Source organism: Corvus hawaiiensis, chromosome 30 (assembly GCF_020740725.1).
Source record: "Corvus hawaiiensis isolate bCorHaw1 chromosome 30, bCorHaw1.pri.cur, whole genome shotgun sequence".
Taxonomy (NCBI): domain Eukaryota; kingdom Metazoa; phylum Chordata; class Aves; order Passeriformes; family Corvidae; genus Corvus; species Corvus hawaiiensis.
The window spans coordinates 16,174,601-16,199,423 of NC_063242.1; the positions used below are offsets into that span (position 1 = coordinate 16,174,601).

The window sequence follows — 24,823 nt, forward strand, 5'->3', positions numbered from 1 at the left end:
TGGGAGGTTGGGGAATGATGGGCAGCTGCCTTTTTGGAGGTCAGCATGTCACTTTGTCTTGAAGCAGGTGTAAAACACAGGTCTCACTTGCACCTGTGGGGCTGGCCCAAGGCACAGTGGCTTCTTGTAAGCAGGTTTCTTAATTGATCATTTTGTAACAATCGCACAGTTTGCTGACACCACCAAGCGGTTCGGTGTGGCTGACATGCTGGAAGGAAGGGATGGCATTCAGGGGGACCTTGACAGGCTTGAGAGGTGGGCCCATGTGAACCTCAACAAGGTCAAGGTCCTGCACATAGGTCAGGAAAATCCCAAGCTCAAATACAGGCTGTGAGATGGATTGAGAGCAGCTCTGAGGAGAAAGACTTGGGGGTGTTTGTGGAAGAGAAGCTCAACATGACTCAGCAAGGCATGCTCACAGCCCAGAAAGCCAACAGCATCCTTGGGCTCCATCAAAAGCAGTGTGGCCAGCAGGCTGAGGGATGTGGTTCTCTTTACTCCGCTCTCATGAGACCTCGCCTGAAATATTGCTTCCAGATGTGGGTCCCCAGCACAGGAAAGGTGTAGACCTGTTGGAGCAGGTACAGAGGAGGGCCACAAATGTGATCAGAGGGCTGGAGCACCTGTGAAGACAGGCTGAGAGAGTTGGAATTGTTCAGCCTGGACAAGAGAAGGCTCTGGGGAGACCGCAGTGGGACATGTCAGTTAAAGGGGGCTTACAGAAGAGATGGAGAGACTTGATAGGACAAGGTGGGGATAGCCAGGTTGTCCAGAGAAGTTGTGGATGCCCCATTCCTGAAAGTCGTAGAATCGTAGAATACACTGAGTTGGAAGGGGCCCATCAAAAATCATAAAGTCCAGCTCCTGGCCCTGTGCAGAACACATGTGCCTGAAAGCATTGTCAAAGGCCAGGTGTTCAAGGCCAGGTTGGATGGGGCTCTAAGCAGCCTGGTCTAGTGGAAGGTGTCCCTGTCCATGGCAGGGATTTTGGAACTAGATGAGTTTTAAGGTCCCTTCCAATCCAAACTCTTCTAGAATAATGGCAGTACGTGGCTACTTTAACCATCTCACCGTGTCTCACTAGGCAAGTGCTGTAAAATCTCAAGAGCAGCCCTGGAAGGAGGAGTACAGCTGTAGGGTTGAAAGGTGAAGTGAGAGGACAAGGGGTTTTTTTAACCTTGGAATTTGTCTTTTCCATTTCTTCTGTCTTTCCCATTTAGATCATTCCAGAAGACTAAGGTTTTGGTCAATTATATGTGCTTAAAGAGAAACACTGTAATGTAGTTTCCACTGTACTGAAGCATTATTCTTGTACAGCTGGAGCTGGCAGCCTTTCATTCCCTTACCACCTCCTTTTTTCTCCTAAAAATAGCAGCACACTACAGCAGTATTACAGGAGAGGCAGAAGAACGTTTCCTGAGCAACAATTTTTGCCGGATAGTGGTTGAGGTAGCATCAGGAGCAGATTTGGGGGGAGTTGGAGGAAGATATAAATAGAAACAGAACAAAATGGGACAGAGGCAAAATTGGTACGGAGAGGATGAGGCTGGTCAGTGAAAAGCCTGTGGGTGGTGACGTTCACTGAGCTGTGTACCAGCCTGCCTGGGGAATTGGGAGAAACCTCAGCACTTGAATCATTTAGGAGTTGTCGAGACAGAGCACTCAGCAGTGCTGTATGGGTAACAAACTCACGGTGCAGATAGGAGGCATGGGTGACATGACCTAATTTTCATCTCTGATTTCTATGATTTATTAAAGAGTTTTGTAGACTTTCTCTTAGCAGACGTAGAGCTGGAATTTGAGGCATGGCAATTAGGAGGATCCTTTAATACTGTGCCAGCACACTGTTGGGGTTTCTTCAGTTACTTGCAGGGGCAGTGTGCTAAGTGCAGCAAACAGAGGTTGGGGGCAGGCTCTGTTCCAGTTTAGATCTGGTATTGACACTAGTTTGCTTTCTGTGTTCAGTCCTGCCCTCAGTGCCACTACTCATATTTGTGGATTATAATAATCTATTTATGGGCTATAGTAGATATTTTGGAAAAAAATTTTAAAAGTAACCACCACCCACAGCTGCTTCTCATGCCAGCCTATTTAATGACACTCTCAAGAAACAGAGAATAGCTGATTTGTCTCACTTTATCCTGATCTTGGGAATCCCTTCACGCCTGGGTTGGAGAAGCAGAGCCAGCAGACAGTGCTTCTGCCCTCACTGGTTTTCCAAGATAGGGAGAAAAGACAGCACCCCACCTTGTTCATCAATATATTTAAATATATTCAGCCAGGCTTTCTGTCTGCATAAACAGTGTACCGACTTTTATTTGCACATAATTAAATATGCCACACAATTACTGTGATGGTGAAATGCTGATGTAACTAAATTACTTGAAAGCTAAACTAAACTAAACTTACTTGAACAGCCGACTTTACTCTCTAAGTGTTGGTGTTAAGGTTGTTATTTCTGATCTGGTTCCCGTTCACCGCAGTTCTCGTGAAGCCCAACAGCATAGAATTTCACACTTAAGGTTTGAAAGTGTTCTGTCCTCATCTGCTACTTCTGTGACTTAGATTTCTTGACTTATTCTTCATTGTGTGAACCCAAAACTGTTTTTCTTACACTTGCATCATATATAAACTATGAATATTTTTCTGTGTAGCTTCTCTGTCAACATGATAATGCAGGGCAGTAAAGCCAGTCATTTTCTCAGCCCTAGGGGACAGTGATTGAATTAAGGATGCAGACCTGAAGAATAAAAAAAGTAACTTCTTTTAAATTTTTTACCAACTTCCCATTGCTATGCTGTACGAACAGACGTAAAATGTCTCTTGCCAGTGTAGGGCAAACTGCATGGTTGTGGGGCTACCCATGGAGGCAAGATGGTTACACTGACCAGGATTCCAGCAGCTTCTGTAACAGGAATGTCTGTGTTGAAACAAACTCTTTACCTGGCTTTGGACTCCCTTGCTCTTCAGCTCCAATTTTGTTTTTATCTACCTGCTGTGCAGACATGATCACTGTATTTTCCCCATCCCTTGTTGTCCTGAATCACCTTGCCTCACCCCAGTAGGTTTGGTTATTGCAATTTATTTTCCTGTTTCGCTGTGTCCTGCATTTTCCATCATCTGAAGCACCCCTTTCTATGTCTAGCCAGTGTTTCTTCTATATGAAAGCAAAATAGCTGGTATGAAAAAAAGATGCCCCCCATGACCTTCTGATCCTGTGATGTTGCTTTAAAGAACACCATCAGTGTAGTTATGCCTCCTTCTTTTAGCCAGTCTGTGGAAATCGATACAAGTGTTTGATACCTCCACAGGTTTGGAAGAAATCTTGCTGTGCTTTTTTTTTCCTAAGTAAAAAAGTGCTGGCATGCACCAGAAGATGCGGCAACAAAGCATCATGTTATAAATTTTCTGATTGCATAAGAAGATACCCGTCGCTCTCTGGCTTCCAAGCAGTTCTAAAGGGATAAAACAGATACGTTAATTACATACTGCATTATGTACTTCACTGAACATGCTTTGCTACCTTTCTTTTAAGGCACACCAAGGTTATCATTGTTCCTAACCTGCAGAACTGTGAGTGTGTTTCCTTGATAGTATCCTCTGCTCCTGGAATGTTGTTGTAAGAAGAAAAAGCTTTGCAGGACTGGATTTGGCGAACAGATCAAGGTCTCAGCCAAGGAAATACATTGTTCATTCTCTAAACAAAACTAGCATAGCTGAAGGCATGTGTTTTGTATCTGGTTTCCACTGGCTTTATTTTGATTTTGTAAAGTAGATGTGATATGCAATTATTTCTGCAAACGTGACGTTGTTTAAAAAACACTAGTTGTTAAGCATTTCTTAATTAAATGTTGGCTGCTGAGCCTGAAAGAAACTGTCCACAAATTCAGAAGGGATAGCACAAACATTAACAAGAGTCTGAATAAGAGTTTGCATAATGAATGGAATTATTTCCTACTTAAAAACATACTGGAGATGTGGGCTGAGCAGAATTCACTCTTTGACTAAAGAGTGTGGACTAAAGAAAAGGAGAGCGCTGACTATACTATGGAAAAGTGTGGGACGTTCAATGAGGGGATTAAAAGACCTTTTCCTCCTCCCATTTGGTTTTTCAAAATCTCATGTTTAAGCCCAACATCCTTACATTTCCAGGCAAGGAATCCTGTTTTCTGGTGGCATTTAGTCTTCATTTTAAGACCTTGGATAGCCCACTCTTAACCCGCTATTCTGAACTTGTGATGTATGGAAACCCCATTTTAATTAACTCTGTGGAAATTTTTAGGACTTTATTTCTTTCTCAACTCTGGTTAGCTACGCAATGAGGAAACTATTGATCATTAATACTAGGGAGGTACAAAATTAGGACGTAAGGGTAATATACAACATTGCTTAAGATAACAGTTCTGCAAAATGCATGGTATCTTCCAGAACTGCAGTGACAAGGCATGATGACAAATGCATTCCATTAGAAGAAGGCAATTCCTTGAAAACTTAGTGTGAGCTTGGAGTATTTCACTGACTCACCGAATAAGCTGGACTGGAAGGGACTTTCAAGGATCATCAAGTCCAACTCCTGGCCCTGCACAGGACACCTCAATAATCACGCCATGTGCCTGAGAGTATTGTCCAAACACTCCTTGAACTCTGCCAGGCTTAGTGCTGTGACCACTTCCCTGGTGAGCCTGTTCCAGTGCCCAACCACCCTCTGGGTGAGCCCTTTTCTAGTATCAAACCTAAATTACCTCCCCTGACACAACTACAGGCCATTCCATCAGGTCCTACCACTGGCAAATGACGTAATGACTGGCAATAAGTAAAGTTTGCATTCAGTTTCAAGTAAGAAGCTTCTCAGACTCCTTAGTCCTCCCTGTCAGAGCTACAAGTAGAGAACACACTGCTCTTTCCAGGTGCAGATAAAGCCCTCAGCTTTGTTTCTGTCACCTTCCTTGCAGACTGCGGCATTTCTTATCAGTGGGCATGCTCAGGGTCCTCCGCTGCTTTGGAAATCAAAAGGTAGGAGGTAGCAGTGGGGGCAAGGATGAGATCCTGGGCCCTCCTGGCTGCTGTGCCTGCAAGGAGCAGGACTTCACCCCATGGTGCTGCAAGACGTGGCTTCCACTTCTCAGGGATGTTCTGTAGTAGTTCCTGCAGCTGGTGACTGACTGACTGCTCTGCTTGGTCTTTTGTCACAGGCACCGCCAAGATGAATAATTCAGTTTGTCAGGTGAAAATTTAAATTGCATCAGTCACACCTCTTCTAGAGTTATCCTGTGATTAAAAATGACAAATGGGTTTCAATGAAACACTGTTTTCATGTTCTCCTAACCTCTCAACACATACGTATTTGAAGCTTAAGAGTGTCACACGCACTCTTCAAAATCCATCTTTAAAATTATATGTTTAATGTAAGGAGGAAGAAAAGTTTCACCTAGAGTTTAGATAGAATTGATAGTGTATTCATTTTCACTTAAAATATTGACCTTTCTTGCCTTCCTGCTAGGAGCAAGCCATAGCTGTTTGGGCTTTGAATTTTTGCACCTCTCTGGCATGATCTCTTGGCTGAGAAGTGATGCTTTTAGACTTGACAAAACCTGAATGATTAATCTAGTAGCCTACCAAAATAGCCTTAGTGTAGCTGATAAATCCTGTGCAGTTATTGAAATTCATTAAAACCTTAATGTTAAATTGTTAACCTCAACCAGTAGCATAACGTGGAAAACCAATGCGTTCCTTTCCTGAAGGTGCCCCCACTTTATTTAAATGGCAGGTAACTTCCAGCAAGGCTGCAGTCTCCATCCCCTATGGAACCAGCCTGCAGTTCCAGAAATATGAAGGCTGCATCTTAGCACTCAATTTTTCCCTGCCATGCGAGGCAAAAGGCAAAACCAAAAAAAAAAAAAACAACATGCTGTGACTCCTGAACATGTTGAGGGAGACACAGAGGTGGCTGATCCCGAACATTTCTGAGTCTTCCTCAGCAGGCTACCGGCTGTGGGCTGTCAGGATTGCCAGCTGGCACTTGCCAATCGTACTATGAATGGAGCCTGCTTGCTGTTTTCAGTGATAGTGCTTCAGCAGTCAAGCAGATGTTGCTCTACTCTATAACAGTATTTGGAGATACAGGCTCCTTGGTGCCTTTGGTGCAGAGCTCTAGGATTGAGGATGATGTACACGTCTCTCCAGCCTTCAGGTTTGGGTTGGAGGACCTTTGTAGGCTCAGCAGATGTCCCAGAGATTTGGGGCTCACAAAAATAACAGGATTTTGTGGGTGTTTGCTGGGGTCTTGTAATGGATCTGAAGGGCTTGTGGATGATGAATCTTCTGAACCTCAGACTGTGTCTCCACTGGGTGTTACACTGCCTCCACCTGCTTTGCTCAGCTTCTTCAGGGTCTTGTTATGTCATGTTACCAAAAAATACAGCATTTTCTTCAGACATCTTCTCCCTTTTTCAACTGTGTAGCCAGTAATTTTTGTATAAAATATCAAGTCCTCTGAATAGCAAGAATAGTACTAGATGGAAATGTTGTCAACCAGCTCTGCTGTTTAAGTAATCTTTTACATTAATGTGAAAAACTCATTTTCAAGATTGAAATGCTAACCCAAATTTACTGTTTCAGTCTAAAGTAAGATATTAGGCCTTTCATTATTTTTATTCAGTCTCCTGTTCAAACTTTGGGCTTGAATCAAAGAGCTTTGTAAGTGCTGTTGGTTATACAGCTCGTTCTAGTATATTTTCTGTACAAAATGTGTAAACACATGCAGTGTTTATGCATCAGTTTTCAAGCTCTTTGCATTCCAGCTATTGGCACTGTAAAAATGCATTAGTTTAATTGTTAAGATAATACTACTTGGCCATTTAATTTCCCTGGTAAAAGACAGTTTGTAAGTGAATGGAAGGTTTTTAGCCTAAAACCTGTAGGGGTAAGAGGCTTTGGTTCTAGTCCATGGTCTTAGAAATTGGAAGAAGAGCTTTTTAAGGACTACTTAGAAATAAATGATGGATATTGGTGCCATCTCTGAGTGTGGCAGCTGGAAAGTTTAATTATAGGCTGGGAAGTCAGTTAGGGATTAAGGAAAGTGTTTGCAGAAGGGGTGAATGTTAATGACAGCTGTTTGCTGTAGGATTCAGTGAGTCAAAGTACATATAGAACATAAGTGTAGGGACAAACACATGCTGGCTTTGAACATTCAAAAACTCCAGGCCTTTGTTCCTTGGCACGTGACCCCAGTTTGTGTGAATTCATTTTAACATCTCACACATGTGGAGGGGGGAAAAATTCCTTCTTTAGTTTCAGAGTCCTCAGCACAGGTGAGCTTGTGTTCGCTGTTGGAAAACAGCACCTAGGCCAGGGATAAATACAAACTGGGAGAGAAGCATGCACCCGTGTCCTCATTAGGAGACTGGCATTGGCCTGAGACAAGGAGATCCATACAATGAAATGTTTGGGCTGAGGCCCTGACACCCACATGCCTTGCACTGGCTTTGCTCTGGTCCCAAACAGCACACTGCTTGTGCCTGCAAAGACCTGTGAACTAAAACAAGTTAGAAAACCCATGACATGGAGTGTAGGGTGTGTAGGCATGTTGCACTTCGTGTTACAGACCCACACCAGCAGTCTGAAAGAAACTCCAAATCCTTTTGCCTCTGAAAGGGATGCATTGGGAAATAGTTCTGCATCTGTTCAGGGTACCCATAAATCCTGTTGTACAGGTCAGGCACCACTGCTGAGGTTAGTAACAGAGCAAAGGGCAAGGATGGTTACAGCCACACAGTGTTAGGGCTGAATCAGTCTTCCCTTTCTGTCATTTTCCTAGGTGCTCAGTTTAGTTTTTTTCATTCAAGTACATTCAGTCTGTTCTCAAAATAGCAAAATAGCATTTTTTTCTTCTTCTATGGCACAGGTTCTTCACTGTATAATTTTGTTTGAATGAAGAGGAGTTTGAAGGGATGTGTGCCAGACTAAAGCTTGCTAGGTGCATACATGACTTAACAAGTCTGCTTTCTAACAAAAAACTGCTTTCTGCAGTAACCAGATTTCAGTCATCCTCTGAGAGGACAGAGAATGATAACATAAGCCGTCTATTGAAAAAACAGAACAAAAAAAAGAGACCAAAAAAATCCTCCAAAACCCAAGAAACAAATCCCTAAATGCAACCAAAAAAACCCAACCAGCCCACAAAACCCAAACCAAAAATCCAGCCTTTTTGTTATGAAGAGTGTTTGAAACAGATATGCAATCATGGCTTGTTGGTGTTTCTGTTCTAAGAGAAGTTTGGATTTATCCCTCTTGTATGGGAGTTTTAAAATTGCCTTTTATTCAGCTGTAGTATTAGACCTGCTGTACCTTACAGACATGTATGGTATGGCCAGAGTATTAGAGGAATAAACTCAGAGAGTCATCTTCTCTATCAAAATTAAACTAATGTGAACATGTGCATTATTTATAATACATTTCGTAGATTCAGATCTGTACATGATCTTCGTTGACAATTAAAACTCTCATTGCCCAAAAATGTATTTAGTTTAATTAAGTTGCAAAACTGTCTCCTATGAGATTTCTGGGTGTTACAACACTGAGGTTGTTGCAAAAAGCTAATAATTCAGCCTTTCTGCACTTAATTCCATGTGACCAGCCATAATGAATGTATGGCTGTGGTGTATACAGTGGTACAGTCAACTGCTTGAAAAGTAACCCAATGATCTTCATAAAACATTGGTAGCTTTTGGGTGCTTGCCAGTTTTAGTTACAGCTGGACCCAGGTGGTCGAGTGAAGTGGCTTGTTATCTGCTGATGGTATTTTCTGTCCTTGCTGGCCTGAGTGAGTGCTGGGTGGGTGCAGTGGCATGTAGGGGCTGTAGGCTCTCTCTCTGGCCCAGCTACTTCCCACTCACTGAGGAGGGAGAAAGGTATTTACACCTCTTGTTCTTGGAGAGCTTATAGTCCATGGGAAGCTGTCTGGCGTTGGACAGAAAGCACTTCGTGTGCTATTTAAAATGCTGGACAAGAATTCACAGCAGGCATTTCCTGTCATCTGAAGTGTGAGCAGAGGAAGAGGAAAAAGAAAAAAACCCTAATATAATGCATCTCGCTTTAGGGATGGGGAAGCTGCATACTTGAACCTGTGTCACTTAAGGTTGTGTCAGTGCAGGTCAAGCAATGTGCTGAACAGATGAAATAATAAGAAATAAAAAGAATCCTCATCTCTTTGAAGGCAGCGCACTTTTACAGGACTGTTAAAGATTATAAATGGGGTAAAACAGGGAAGAACATTGAATGTGTGTGTTTTGGAAGTTGTGCCCTTGATTGTGTGCTTGTGTGTGAGCAAGAGAAGAAATCTCTAACTTGCTCAATCTGCAGGCTGCTGTGGCTTTCAGGGTGGTTTCAATTTTGCTTTTTTTTCTCCAGTTGATTCTTCTCCCCTCCTCCCCCTGCCCCTTCCTCCCCCGACTCAGAAAACCCATTAATTACAGCTGTAATTCTGAGGCTTAGATGCAGTTCTGGGCACACGTGACCCTGCCATGTTCCTGGTTTTATTTAGTCCTAATGGATTAGACAAAAAAGAAAATCTCAGAACCCCACCCTGAAATATTACAAGCTGCTTTTCTTCTTAAGAACTCCTAAATATCCAAGTCCACACTTGCATCCACTTAAGCCAGCTTGAACTAGCTTCTCTGCAAGTTTTCAGTTGTCTGAATGCCAGCCATTGTCTACCAGTTGGTTGGAATGAAGCAGTATCCTATGTTGGCCTGTCGGCCCTCTCTTGGCTTCATGTCTCCATGGCACATTTACTGTCAGTACCAAGAAGAGAGGGTCTCCTTGGTGGTATAATGTAGGCTGGGATTTTGTTCCCTCTTGAGAAACCCGTATCGAAATTGTTCTTAAAATACATGTTAAAGGAATCAGTCTCAATCTCTCTTTTGATTTTTCCATTTTTTCATTGGTGAGGCAGAGCATGTAGTTCATTTTGTGAGCATATTACGATGCCCAGATTATCCTGAAATTGGAGTCTTTCCTCACCATTTAACTTTTGGTTCAGGCAAACATTTGCCAGCATACTGAGAGGAACCTGACACTTCTGTTGCAAATAACTTTTCCCCAAAAGCACTGCTTGTGTTGGAACAGTTTGGGCTCTGGCTTGCAGCCATGGGTTCACCTAAGCATGTTACACAAAGTGACAGGTAGACAGAGGTAATACATATTTTAATGTGCTTGACTCAGCTAGAGACCATAAAATGAGGTAGACTAGACTTTCCTTTCCTAGCAGATGTGAGCTTGCTCTCAATTTATTAATGTTACAACACTGCCAGCAATGCCACTCAGGTCGCCTAAATGGCCCTGTGGCTCTTGAAAGTGGACAAGAATGTTGAGTTCCTGCCTTCTTTGGAAGATATTCTAAGCTCCTGTGAAACCATTGCAGCAAACATGCTGGGGGTCAGCCTGGCCAAATTTCTAGTGGCCCCAAGACCTGACAAGGAACTGGAGTGTGTGTGTCAGCAGTGAATGGAAGCTATAGGTGAAGTTGGAAATGTTTCCAATTGAAACTCACTAATATTTTAATAAATAAGAATGTCATGGCATGAATGTACTTTGGATACAGGGAGCTGCAGTTGTTCTAACATAAATCATGTGCACTCTTGTCACTGAAACTAGATCTGTAATGGTAATAAATGCTTGAATTTTTTGAATTATACCCAACAAAAGCGAAGGGACTTTGTAAGTATAAATTTAAGGAAAAAAATCAAATAATGTCTAGTTAGTAAGTGGGTTTTTCCTCACTTTTTGTTGAACATTGTGTATCTAAAACAGTTTTTATCCACTAGGGAGATCCTTAGGCAGGAGTGTGGAGAAAACAATGTGGGATTATGAATGGATCAAAGGTTAAAACTAAGTTGATAATTGTCATAATATGATGAAAATATTAAAATCTTTTCTAGCTGGAGGTATGAAGAGAGGTCTGGTTTTCAGACATAAAGCTGTCCTTGCAAGCTGTTCAGCATCAGTAAGCACAGTTAATCTTCAGCTGAAAGTAGGGTTTGGATGCTATTGCTCTGGAAAGAGGTGAACTGATGGCAAAGAGAACAGAGGAGAGGAAAAAGCCTGAGAGAGGACTAAAAATAGGACTTGCCAGAAGAGGCAGAGGAGAGAGTGGTCTGAGGGGCAAACAGGAGCCGTCTGCAGGCTGCAGAGCCGAGCTGTGCATCCACTGTCGTCAGGGTGAGGAGAACTCAGCACATTTCAAGTAGGAAGAATTAGGTCAGCAAGGCTAGGTAACCAATGCAATAAATGGCCTATGGGGAACATGTAAACATCAGCATTGTGGGATTTTAGTAACAGGTGACATAAATATATGTCAGGTAGAGTTTAGACCAGCGGGACTGAGAAGGGGACCATGGAGTGTTGAAGTCAGTATGCAAGATGAGCTCCCTAATTAAGATCCAACATGTATCTGATGTGCTTGTTTTGTGGTGGTGCTTTTGGCATGTTTGCATGTCTGTATCTCTCAAGAAAATGGGATGGCTGCTGCTGTAGGGATAATTAATGCCATTGTGGAGCTGGGGGAAGGGTTAGTTGGTTTCTTGCTTCTTTGCAAACCTTTAAAGCAATGATTTCTTGAGGGTAAAATTTCTGTGGCCCCAGCTGTAGTAAAACACATGCATATAGTGAAGGTGACAGGGAGCAGAATGGGTTGGAGCCCAGCTGCAGGGTACCACTTCCCTGGAGCATTCATGACATCGAGGGAGGGGGTGGATTACCTCATTCATTTTGTAGTCCAGACGTAATGGCCCTGTGAATATTGGCATGGAGTTTTGTGTCCCCACAAAAAATAGACTGCAGAGCGAGCAGAAGAGGGGAAGGAGAGGTGAAGAGTGACTCTGTTGTTAATCTAGCATCAGACATAGCTCTGGAAGAAGCTTGTGGTTGTTGAGTCACCATTTATGATGCTCTAGGGAGTAAATGTATTTCCTACACATTTTTTAGCTCCTGAGAAGGCTGAATTGTGCACTAAGGTATCAAACTTGTTTGATGTGTTAAACTTTGAAATCATAAATGCCTTCTTGAGCAAATCTTTCCCGTAAGGAGTGAGACAGTTACCCCGATGCCTTTTCCTGGTCTTAAAATCAAGAGTCAAACACGGTTAGAAAGGAAAAAGGGATTTTACTTCAGATTTATTTTAAGGATCCTTGGGTGCACCATGTCCAGGTGGAATGCACCCCAATGCACACCGCAATGCCCACCCCCAAAAGATCAGGTGTAACATTATAGCTCTTACTAATTAGCATATCTATCAAAGATTCCCCAATGAGAGGCTCAAGTGAGCCCCCCTCCCCAAGGAACCTTCCCCTGCATGGTTCTATCTTAGTTTACAGAATATGTTCTGGAGAGGACCTTGGGGTCTGGGGCACACTGATCCCTAACTATGAGGCTTCTAAAATGTTTAGTCTCCTAACTTGACAAACAAGTCCAAGAATGTAGGCTAAAAAATCCTAAGAATACAAAAGCTATAAAAAGGTATATAAAAGGGGTATAAAAGAAAAGGCAAAAAATCATCATGGCATCAACCCAGTTACCTTTTTTTTCCCTACCCAAACTACCACATAATGTGGAATATAAATAAGTTGAATTTTACATGCTGTGACCTGAAGGGTACTGAAGAAAATGGATTGGCATAAAATAATCATTAGGTACAATGCACAGCAGTCCTTTTTCACTTGCCCAGAGAGTCTTGCATAGGGTCCTGCACAACATCAGGAAGAAAGATGGCAAAATCCACTGTTCATGGACTTGTTTCACTGATTTAGGCACTTAACTCTTTAGCACATGCTACAAGTTTGAAACTCAACACAATTAATAGGGTCCGGTATCAAAGTCTTTCACTTCATTTCTGAATTGTGGCATTCTCCCTTAAATTAAGGTAGATTTTAGTGACAGAATTAGTGGTTTGTAGCCTTAAAAACACACCATCAAACATTTAGCAAAGGTATGTTTAAAGAAAAGTATGTAGGGAAGGAAATAATTCAGATTGTAAAGTTATTCATTCCAGAGTTTGGGAAATGTAGCATCTAGCTTAATTACCTTCACTTCTCCTTTCAAATTATCAACTTGATACAGAATACATTTTTTTATTACCGTTTTAAATGCTCAGTTTCTGTTGAGTAACCTAGATTTATGTGACTTACTTTTTTGAAAGCCTAGTGATTTAAAAGCTGCAAAGAGCTTTTCTTCCTCTTTCTGCTGCAAGAATTTGTCCATTCCCTCTTACTCCTTTTTCTTTTTTTCTTTTGATTAAGCTGCATTACTGCAACTTTCTGCTTTCTTGTTTTCCCCTCCTCCCCCTTTTTTTTTTTTCTGACCACTGTCTTGTGGGGACACTTTAGGCCACCTGTCTGTCCCAATTGCCTCAACCCCTTCTGTCCTCTCTCTGAGCTGCTGTCGTTTCTATGTGTCTGAACTCCAAGAAGGTCATACACATTGCAGAGGAATTGCCAGATCTGGTAACATCCATCTTCAGAGACGGCATAATCCAGTATAACACTGGATCAGGAGTATATAATGTAATTACTATGGAGCTGTATGTAGAGCATTTCAGGCTTTAATAGGTAAAAAGGGTTAGAGCCTTTTTAAAGATAGCTATTTTCTTTGTCAGGCTGTATTGGATGCTGGTCTGCAAATCCTTGTAGTTTAGTGTAGCTGCACAGATGGTGAAAAATTTTGGCTTTACTGGGATGTTACGTGAAGACACCAAAAGCTTGGTCTTAGTTCTTTATAGAGCTGATTATGCAAAGGACCCTCAGGACTTAACTAGTTTGCATTGGGAGGTGTGAATGAGCTTCCCGTGCTTTGGAAACATGTAACTAAAACAGTTCTAAAACATGTAATCAAAGTGTTACTGACTCTGGAAGAGAATCCTCTTTCTGGCTGATTTTAAGTGAGATCACTCCACAGATGCCTGGATCCACCATAAATATTCTTGTTGTTTGTGTGTTTCCACTCTGACCAGTTCGTTCCTAGAAGTCCCTACTCCCAGACCATCCTCAGATCTTGGTTTGCATCCAACACATGATTTTACAGCTGCTGTCTTTGAGGCGTTGGGGCTGACTGCTGGCATGTGCGTTTGAGTTTCAGGGGGGAAATGTTGAACTGCGTTTTCAGAGGATGCTGGGAGAATGTTTTTGCAGTGACAGTGTAACCTGGAGCACACGTGTCATGGGCTAGCTGCCAACTGAACAGTATTTTTTTAATCCATAACAGGTAATTAAGGCTCTGGGGAGCATGGGGATCCCAGAAGAGTTTAAGTATAAAAACCTCGCTGTCTGATGCCATGGGTTGGGTTGTTTAGGCTCACAAGATTTTAATTTGTTTGAGGAGCCGGTGGTTTCCTGATGCAGTGCTCCAAACTGGAAAGTATATTACTTGATATTGCAGGATGTGTTTTATGCTCAAAATCGACATGAATGCCCAGGACATTAAAATCTAAATATGAAATGAATAATTCATTTCAGAAAAACAATAGCTATTATGACTAAAAACACCGTGATGCCTCACCATCAAGTAGTCTTGCTGCATCAGACCCATTTAGCACCTTCAAAAGTTGAAAAATGGGATGTAAAATTAGTGTTAGTATAGGAAGGAACAAAAGGAAAGGAGGAGTATGAAGTAGGAGCACTTTTGTCCCCAGGCCTCAGTACGATGGCTCTCCTCACACAGAGCTGCCTTTATTTAACTAGGACCCAGCATGCATTCAGGGTGGTTCCTCTGGGTTCTTTTGCTGCCTGTGACTTCTTCTTTCCTTTTGCATCTGCTTGAATGTTTGAAGTTTTCTCAGTTTTTTTAATCCAGCGTTGAGGAACACCTGGAGCTCCCAGTGATGGAGAGCAAGCACTGCTTGAGGATGTTGTGGGGCAAGCTATTGCTCAAGCACCCTGCCTTGCATGACCCATGTCAGACGTCTGCCTCCAAGAAGAAATGATTCATGACCCCCTTAAAAATTGCTTTTAAAATTCTCAGTTCTGGGGAGGTTTATGGAAAACCTGCTGAAGTTGAGCATGCTGCAGGGCAGCAGTGCCTGGGAGCCTGTGCCAGGGCTGGGAGCAGGGTTTGCAGCCACACTGCTGATCTGTGTCTTGCTGGGAAGGAGCAGTGGCAGACACTGGAAATGGCTGTGGCCAGCTGAAAGAGGCATTAGACAACTGGCTGCAAAATGTCTGTCTTCCTTTCTTCCATCTCTGAACCACACTGGATTGGAAAAAAGGCCACAAAAACATAAAAGTGAATTCCCTCCAAACCATAAAAATGGGGGGAAAATATCCAGTCACTGAAAAAAAACCCCCAAACCTAAACAAAAAAATTACACTGCTACACTGCTTTTGCAAGTAATAAGCTGGAGAGGGTTTAATTTATCAGTGAGCAGTCCTTTGTGACTTTTTCAAGCATTATTCAGTAAAATAAAAAACAAGTGGTTTTTTTTCTGGATTCTAATTGATAAGAAAAGTCGGAAAAGTTGAGTTGATATTTTAAATTGCAGTTCAAATTTTCTTTTATTTCATAGGCTCTTCCATCACCTGAGCTGGAATGATAAATGTCTGGTCAGAGGGAGTCAGAAGCCCTTGGAGGAGATGGGCTCGATGCTCTGATTTGTACCTTGTCCATCTGGTTCTGTTGTTTCTGTGAGGTTAGGCAGGTCACTGGCTTGGGAGCACTGGAGCACAGTCTATTTAGGTACTGCATGAAACAAAGAATATTGTTCACAGGTGTTACAGTATTTTGGCCTGAGGGTAGTGTGATAATGTAGCACACCTGCCATGTGTCAGCAACCCGTGCAACTCTTTTTTTTTTTTAAAGTTTGAATTGATTCTATTTTCTGCTCAATATAAGAGAATATGAACTTTAATGATGTGATGCCTGAAGCACACTCAGCTTCTGTGACATTAAATACAACTTTTAAATAGTGAATGGTGCACAGGGAGCCCCATGTGAACATTTGGCTCCAGAGCAATTTAGAAAGGTCAAAGCCTCATGTAAATGTAACCCAAGTAATCAAAGCCACTTGTTTGCAGAAAATCAGCCTGTGCCATTGAGGGCTGTTTCTTGCCTTTTTAGTTTCTGAAAAAAATATTTATCAATTGGTTGTAATCACACTACAAGAAGTTTTGCTGTGGGTTTTGTTTTTTGCCAATATTTTTTCAATGAAAGAAGGGTGAAGTTGGGTGTGTTTCTATGCAATTCTCTCATGACCAACATCTGTGGGATGTTGCTGTATTCTCCATTATGGGTTTCTTCATTTCCTTCTCCTCCTCCTCCTCACATCTGCCTCCTCCCTGTAATGCCCTGTTGTTTCTCACTATACAGATTTATTAAGTTATTTGTGTATTATTTCTGCTTCCCCTTACCTTCCTGCAATGCAGTATTTGTGTATTTGTGAGCAGACAGTTTGCTGAAATTTGTTATAAGCAGTAGTTTATTGTGTTTCTCAGGAGTTCTGCTTTGATCTTTTGGGTTTTCTTTGTAGTGGTGCTTGAGGTTTTTTTTTTAACGAATGAAATAAATGTTAGGTTCGGGTTAAATCGTGCATTTCTCTAGTTACATCCAGCACTCCCAGAAAGGTGTGTGCTTGCCAGGTTGTGTACATGGGCTCTTCCAGATAGGAGCCATCTGCAGGAACTGGTGTGAGTGGTGGGCAATGGCTGTAATCAATCTTCCTTTTGGAGCTGGTGGATGAATCCTGGCAGTGGGGGATGAGGGGGCAGAGCCAGCCCCCACTCTGGATGCAGGGAAGGGTGCAGCAGCAACTGCACCCCATGCCTGGAGACCTGAACAGAGAGACTGGTAGAAAAATGCAGTTCCCTTCTTCCGCTGGTAAATCCATGTTTGCCCTGGGGAAAACTGCTTGGATCAGCAGGACAGGAAAAAATGAGCCAAAAGATGTTATGGTGGCCTGATTTTTCTTCTCCTGTTGAGAAATTAGGGTAGCCTTGGGGTGCTCTAGGTGTTATAGCCTCCAAAAGATGATCTGGTGTTTTCAGGGAACCCAGTCAGTCGGATTCTTCATAAACCTTGTGTGCAAGTAGGGCAGCAGAAATGGCAGTGATTCTGGGTTTTATTGCTGTGTGAAGCCTCCGATTCTGAGAGCAAAACAGGCCCAGGTGATTTCATTGACTCATAGAAATGAAAGGTAAACAGGAGACAAAAATGTCACCCTGTGCATCCAGGTGCTCTGAAACGGAAGCAAATATATGCATTTTGTGAATTTAGAGTTGCCAACCCAAGTGGAAGGGGTAGCAAAATAGACAAAATTTTAGTATCTTATGCTTTATAAAGTTGCAAACAGAGAATTTTGTTGCTGCTTTTTTAACAGTACGTGTCCCGTGATGACTCCACACAGCTATAGACAACCTCTTCTTGACTGTCATTATAGTTGATAAGCTGTCTACTCCAAATCCCACTTGATGCCAATCAAGTTCTTGCTCGACTGTTAGCAAATGTTTGATTACTTTCTGTCTGCAAGAAGCTTGAATGTATTGCAAGGCTCTTATCAGTTCCTCTTTCTATTCCCTTTCCCAAAGTTAACAAATCCAGCTCCTTAAATGTTTTTCCACTGGTCACATTTTCTAAAGCTGCTATTGTTCTTCCTACTCCCTTCTTGACAGTCTTTAATGCATATTTTTCAAAAAAAAATGGATCCCAAACATAAATACAGCATGCTGTATACCTCTCCCTGGTGCTGCAGAAGGCAGAACAGCTCCAGGATTATGTCCCACAGAAATTTGTCAGACCCTCATGCTGCTTCATTCCTGCTGCTTAACCCATATCTTCCTCATCACTTTTCACTTCTGAGGTCCCCACGCCTGCTGCCATTATCCTTACAAGAATGTAGTCAGATTCAGCACACATATGGTTTTCTTTCAGACTGCTTTGCTCTTCTTTAAGTCAGGTGAGGATGCCAGTGGGTGTGTCCCAACCTCATCGGTGTGATACTGAGCATGGATCAGGCACTCTCCTATCTTCCACTGTTCCTCAAATGGCTGTGATTACCTAAATCAATAAGTTTTCACAGGTTCTCATCATGGTGCTGATAACTTTGTTGGCTAGGTAGGCTAGAGTTTGGGGTTTTTTTATTACTTGTACACCTTACCCCCCTGCCCTTCATTTTTTTCTTGTGATAACATAAGCTATTTCTGTAGTTCACTCATGAAAATACGTCATGTGGGGCTGCTTTCAAAGCCTTTCTAAAGATAGGCTCTGTCATCTGTACTACTCTACTTCCTTTTTATCGGCTGGGACAAATGCCCTGTCAGAGAGAGTGAGAGAGACATTACTCTAGTTTGAAATGACTTTTTGATACATTCATGTTGGCCATTTGTTGTGTTTTGTTCCTAATCTCATTATTTTTATAGGATTAGAAATCCTTTAGCAGTGTGCTTCAGTAACTTTGATATTAGAAGTGCTCTGGCTTTTCTGTTCCAGCTTTCCCTTGTAAGACTGGGTGCTGTGTTTGGTCTATTCTTTTCTTTTAGACCTTACCTGGCATCTCTGGCATCTGCATAGCAGTGGTTAATGGCTTAAAAATTATTGATGGTGGTTTCCCAAGCACTGTAGGGACATTTCCAGTGGCTCCTGCTGACTTGAAACCACTTGACTGACTGATGCGTTTTCTCTGTTCCTCCCTTACTCCATCCAACCTGCACTTGCACATCCTGTGTGTCAAGTGAAATATGCCCCCATTATCTAGTCCCAGCTAGCTGCTGGGAAATGTATTCAGCCTTTCTCATGTTTTGTAACAGGCCTGGTTTTCCTTCTAATGTATTTATAGACTCTCTGCTTATTATTTGCCACATCTCTTGGTTAATTCTAAGTCACTTTGCATCCTGGTCTTCATTTCTCCTTTTATGTTCATCCCTGAGTCATGTGTCTCTGGTTCTGCTTTGGTGTACAATTCCTTTTTGATATATTCCTCCCCTTCCCAGGCCCTTTCAAAGCTTCTGACAGTTTCTGTCCCCAGGCTTGCTAGGTGAAGTTTCTCCAGAAACACTCCAGCTGCATTTTCATTTTGTGGTGGTGCTGCCAAGGGATGCGTGTGTGCCTGGGATGAGGGAGCTTTGGGTCCTGACAGGTAACTCATGTCTGCAGTCCCCTTTTTGTCCCCTTTGAAAGGTGTGTCTGGTGGTTTTAAGGTGACTTCTCCATCTCCTCCAGAGTACATTATGTTGCCTCTGGTTTTCGTCTTCATCAAGAAACTTTAAAGAAATCTGTATCATCCACCTTCCTAGAAGGCCGAACAAATATTTTAACTTATGCTATGTCTTGCAACACCTCCAAGCAGCTTTTTTTTATTGTTGCTGATTGACACCTCCCTGCCCCCCCTGCAGTCTCCCTCCTGCATCTGTGCTTGGGCCTGTGTCCTGTGCCACCACATCTGTTAAGTCATTTAACCTGGAGCACACTCTGCTGGCACGATGGCAGCTCATCTGGATGTTTAGCACCTTTCTCCACTGATTTTCCTCTTGTCTCTTCTTACTTTTTTGACCTTCTTTTCATGTTTTTTTTGTTTTTTAATGTGCTGACTCTAACGGGTTTGTGCTTATATGTGTACATTTAGGATGCCACGGTGAACTCTCAGCACAGCCAGTGTGTTTGTGCATTGAAGTATAAGGGTTGCACTTGCTGGGCTGGAGCCTCGTGGCCCTGTCACCCATCACTGCCCAAAGGAGGGCTGCTGCTTCCCCCTCCCCATCCTGGGGAGGTCCAGCCCTCCCAGCTGAGCCACCAGGCCCCCAAAGTTCTGGCATGAGAAAGGTAACAGGAGCGTGAGGTTGGGAGAGGGCATCCAGTGGCCCATTTTGGGGTCATTCCCACCCACATCCATTCAGGACACATCTCTGCAGTCACTCGGCTTGTCAATATCCACTGAAGTAACTGTAATGCCAGGGAGGTGCCTCCACTGTGAGGCTTCCAGCTGATGCTGGCCCTGGTGATGGGTCAAGAAAGAGCTGGTTTTAACTCTTGGGGACCCTCTGCCAGGCGTTTGTGGCTTGGGTGCCTCCTGCTTGTCCGGGTGAAACTCACTCACATTAAAGAGGATCAACAGAAAATAATCATTTTCCTAAAAAGGAACCCAACTGGAATGAAGTGAGCTGAGATTCAGGCAGTTTGATGAAAACAGTTTATATTTCAAGCTTAGAAGTCGGCGTTCTGGTGTGTATTCTTTTCTTGAAACATATATTGGCATTTCTGTCACTGCTCATTGCAGCAATATTGTTCTCCATATGCTCTTCTCATCAGCATCTCATCGTTATTGGATAAATATGTCTCTCATTATGCAGAACATTATTTTTGAAGTATGGAATCATTATTTTGTTACATAACTTCCAAATTTGGACCTTTGCAAAGATTTATAACAATCTTCAAGAATTACTGTAATTAAAGGAGAACTTTCCACAAAGAGAATTAATTAGATCAAAGAAGCATTTAAATGTAAATCATTAATCCATGCATTGCAGGAAATAGTTAGTGGATATGTGTAGCTCATTTAATTATACTTGGTTCAATTTTGTTTTCTTATTACATCACAATTTATTCAGAATTAATTCGCGATTTCTTGTCTAATGTGACTTCTGTTTGCTTAATATAGCAGATATTTTCAGTAGCATGTATTTATATATAAATAAACATTTATTAATGACTGCGGCATTAATTAAACTGTGGGCTCTGCTGTTAATTAGCTGTGAATTTTGTTGCTCTGTGGATGCAACCCAGAAGGTTTGTGCTCTGAAAACAGGAGGTAGAGTGTCAAGTAAGTTTTTGAATGCATGAATTTATACAGTAGATTGGCACTGTCACTTGCTGCAGGGGACCAGGTGACACAGAAGACAACATGGTTTGGGTTCCCTTATGGAGAAAAGGGAATTATGTGCTCTAAGTCTATAACGACCAATTGATAATGGGATTGGGAGTCTCCCAATCTGCGACAGATTGGTAGCTGAAGGGAACAAGGTCTAGGTGTGGTGTAAGGTTTTAGGATGTAGGGGTTTTGTGAAAGTGGTTTGCAGGTTTTGTAATCCTTATGTAATGTCTTTGTGTAGTGTAAGGGTATGAAAAGATTTATTTTCTGTGATTTGGTCTAATAAAAATTATTATAAAATGCCATGTTGTTGGTTTTTTGAAGTTGTGTTTTAATACTTTGACAGTATATTAATATTTATATTCCCTTACGTGTTCATCAGCATCACTAACACACTGACCTTTTAAAACGTACATACATTTTTAACTTAAGTTTTTTAAAGTTTTTAGTAGTAGATTAAAATAAGCTAGTTTGGGTCTCCCCCCCCCCCCCCCAACCCCACCCCTCCCTTTAATCCAAAGACTTAATTTTCATTCTGATTTTCAGTCTGCAAGCAAATGTACTTTTGCCTCAGACTATCCAGTATTAGCAGCATCTGTGTCAAGTTTGGACTCTGCTAATCTTTTGGAATCTTTGAATACTGGCTTGTAAGCCAAAGTGTAGCTATCCAACAGCACATCTGGCTTGTATAGTATTACCTCATTTGTATAAGGTAGTGCTCCCAGTTTCTCTTCATTGGTTTGTTTTCTGTTTGTTGGAAAGGGGAATTTGATACAGAGGCTGTGCTGGCAACAGAAAAAGTTTAAGAAACGTGAGTGATTTCTTTCTTCCTGTACTGAAATTCACATTAGAAGTCATGGTTTTGGTACATAGCCAGTTATAGTAAATAATCAAATAAGAATAAGAAATTCTCAGCCAGCTACGTGTTTAATAAATGTTTAGGCACTACTAGCTGTTCTGTCAGGTTTGCCTCAAGAAAACAGAGGTAGAGTAATATTTATGTTGGTAAATTTCTTAAGATTACTGTTATTTCTTTCAATAAGTGAAATTTCCTCTTCCTAGGGGGATTGTTGTGCTACTTGTAACAAGTGAAATGCTGTCAGAGTTCATGTGGATGAGCAGCTGTTTGCTGAGGAAGGCAAGACAACTTACTGGTTTGCACTGAGAGAGGAGTGTTGTTTTCTGCCTTGTAATTTAGGTCTTTTCAACTCACACTAGATGGAAGGAGATAAATCTTAGCAACACTGTCATCTGAGGAGTTTGTAAGAAATTGGATTTGCAATGTGCTTGCTTTGCTTCTATTTACACCTGTAAGATAGCAGTGTGAGAAGACTAGTGTTTTGTTCTTGGTATTTGTTACTAAATGTGTTACATGCATGGGGAAATAAAGACATTTGGAAATGGGCAACCTTGTGTTAATTAAATCCATATGCTATCTGACTAATGATGGTAATATTGTATCCAGGGAATCTCTTACACTGAAAGATTTGATAAAGCACACAAAGTTTTCTAATAAAGCACTCTTAAAGCCAGCAAGAACTCCTGGAACTGGAGAGAAAGCCAGTCCTAGAGAGTAACTCAGTACTGTAAGGCTACGCTTCATGCAGGAATGTCCCAGAAGAATACAAGAACCACATTTGTTGTTCCCTGAGATTCAAAATTATAGCTGACAGGAAAAGTTAAACTTGTTTACATCTCATGCTACATGAAGTTGTGGTTTATGGGGCTAATTTAAATGGCTGTTTCCATGCTTGCAAACAGCCAGGATACAAATGTGCATTAGGAAAGAAGCTACACAGGGTGCAAAAATGAACTTTCAGAGTCATGGTGATGGCAGCTGAAGGAAGACAGGCTTTTGCTTAGGTATGAGTGGCAATCTGATCCTACAGAGAATAATAATACCTCTTTCTAAACAGCAAGAATGACAGTTACTTTTTATTTACACTGCTCTAAGTAGTATCAAGAGGGGGGAAAAAAAGTACTACAACTTACTACATGCATTACTCATTGTATTGGTCATAGGTGCTCTTTGGTATTGTTTGAGCAATGATTTTTGTAGCTGTAAGTTAGGTTTTGGTAACTTCCTAATTCATAGTTTCTGGAAAAGAAAATTGATTACATAGTTTGAGTTTATTGAAATAATTATTTGATTAATTTGCATTTCATGTCTTCATACACTTGTACAAGACATGGTGGGGGGGAGGGGTAAACTTGAGACATTCATGGCAACTTGGGTGCTTTTAAAGCAAGGCAAATATAATGAGTGTCGGATGAAGAATAGTTTATTCCATGTTGATTTGACAGATGGGTAAAGCAAAACTGAGAGATTAACATTGTTGTGCAATTTAATGTTTAAAGCATACAAAAAAGAATGGCTTAGGAGAATTGAACGTGGAGGATGGGTCTGTGTGATCTACATTGAAGGAACTTTGTTTAGGCTTCCTTCATAGCAAGTTGAAGTCACTCTAGTATGTGATTTATCTCAGCTTAAAGCAGGAATTTAAAATAGGTCAGATGAATCCCTCTCTGTTTTTCAGAAAAACGTCTGTTTTTCTGCTCCACATATAAAGTGACCATCTATAAAGTGACCATCTCAGATACGGACAGTTGAAGTTTGATTAAATGAACACCTTTCTGACTGTCACATTTTTAGACCCAAGTTAATTATTACTTCTTGTAGATGCTAAATACAATTTGTTAAAAACACATTTCAAAAGATATTTTTTATACAGTTGTGCCAGTTTGAGTGTAGAAATTTATGATGTGTTTCTAAACAAGTGTGTCACATGTTAGTACCTTGAAAATGTGGCCTGAAGCATAATTCTGCCATGTATGCTTTCTAGTTCTGCTTCTCTCTCGTGCTATTTTGGCTGGCAGGAGGTGGGAACATGCACCCCCATCCTCACATGCAGTGCAGGAGCTGAGCACAGGCTGAGTGCTGTGACTTGCTTTGCTCTGCAGAGACATGTATTCACTGGAGAGCTTAGCCTTGAAAGCGCAGAGTACACGAGTGAGTTTGAAAATAGTAATTGGCCTCGTTTAAAACATTTTATGTCAAGCAATTTAGCCTATCAAACATTTAAGGGAAAAAAAAAGGAAAGAAAGGTTTGTACTTATGTTCTCTAATAAACTTGCTTCTACTAGTAAACAGTGTAGTGTACGCTAGGAGTTCATAGTGACTTCTTAGCAGATGAATTAGCAGATGTATGTTTTGTGGAATCACCTATAATTACACAGTAGCCATGGTTACCAGGTTAAAGAAGTCATGTCCTGATGACTAACAGAAATAGATTGCAGCAGACTGGTTTGCCTTCAAGTTGCTTAGTAGCAAAATATTCAAGAATAAGTTTGTGAGGTCTGAGAACATATGAGTAACAAACATAAAAAGCACGCTCCCTTTGCTGAACTGACGTAGAGTCTGCTTTTTCAAATCCTTGTTTTGATACAAAATCACAGTATTTTTTTTAAAGTTGGGGTTTGCTTATATTTAGTTTGAGAATTGGGTGCCAGCCACAATTTGCAACAAAACTATTTACTTGAACTAGTTAAAACTTTGAATTAATATTGCTAATATTTTCATTTTGATTTAGTACTGGACAAAGTACAAACAGACTTTTCACATTTAAGGAAAGTTGTATTCCCTTCATTTTAAATCTAACACTTAGAATGACTTAATGGAAGTCTTTATGTTTTCTTTTGGATGCTCTAGCACTTAGAAAGAAATGACAGAAGTGCAGATAAATTCAAGTGGGAAGGACAGAACTGGGTTTAAGGACAATTGTATGTTTGCACTGTTTTTGGTGGACCTATTTCAGAGTTTCTTGTATGTATAGAATCATATAATCATTTTGGTTGGAAAAGACCTCTAACATCATCTAGTTCAACCATTAATATATTGCTTAAAAGCATCAAAAGTACTTGAGTACATTTCCAAAAGGGAGTGCAGGTGCTGAGGAGCTCAAGCCCTGTTGACTTCAAAGTAAA

At 41.4% G+C, this 24,823-nt stretch overlaps 1 protein-coding gene across 35 annotated transcripts in view; it reads left to right on the top strand.

The window, feature by feature from the left end:
* Positions 1-24,823, top strand: part of EPB41L3 (erythrocyte membrane protein band 4.1 like 3) — a 151,813-nt gene that overhangs the window by 60,634 nt on the left and 66,356 nt on the right. The window lies entirely within an intron of this gene.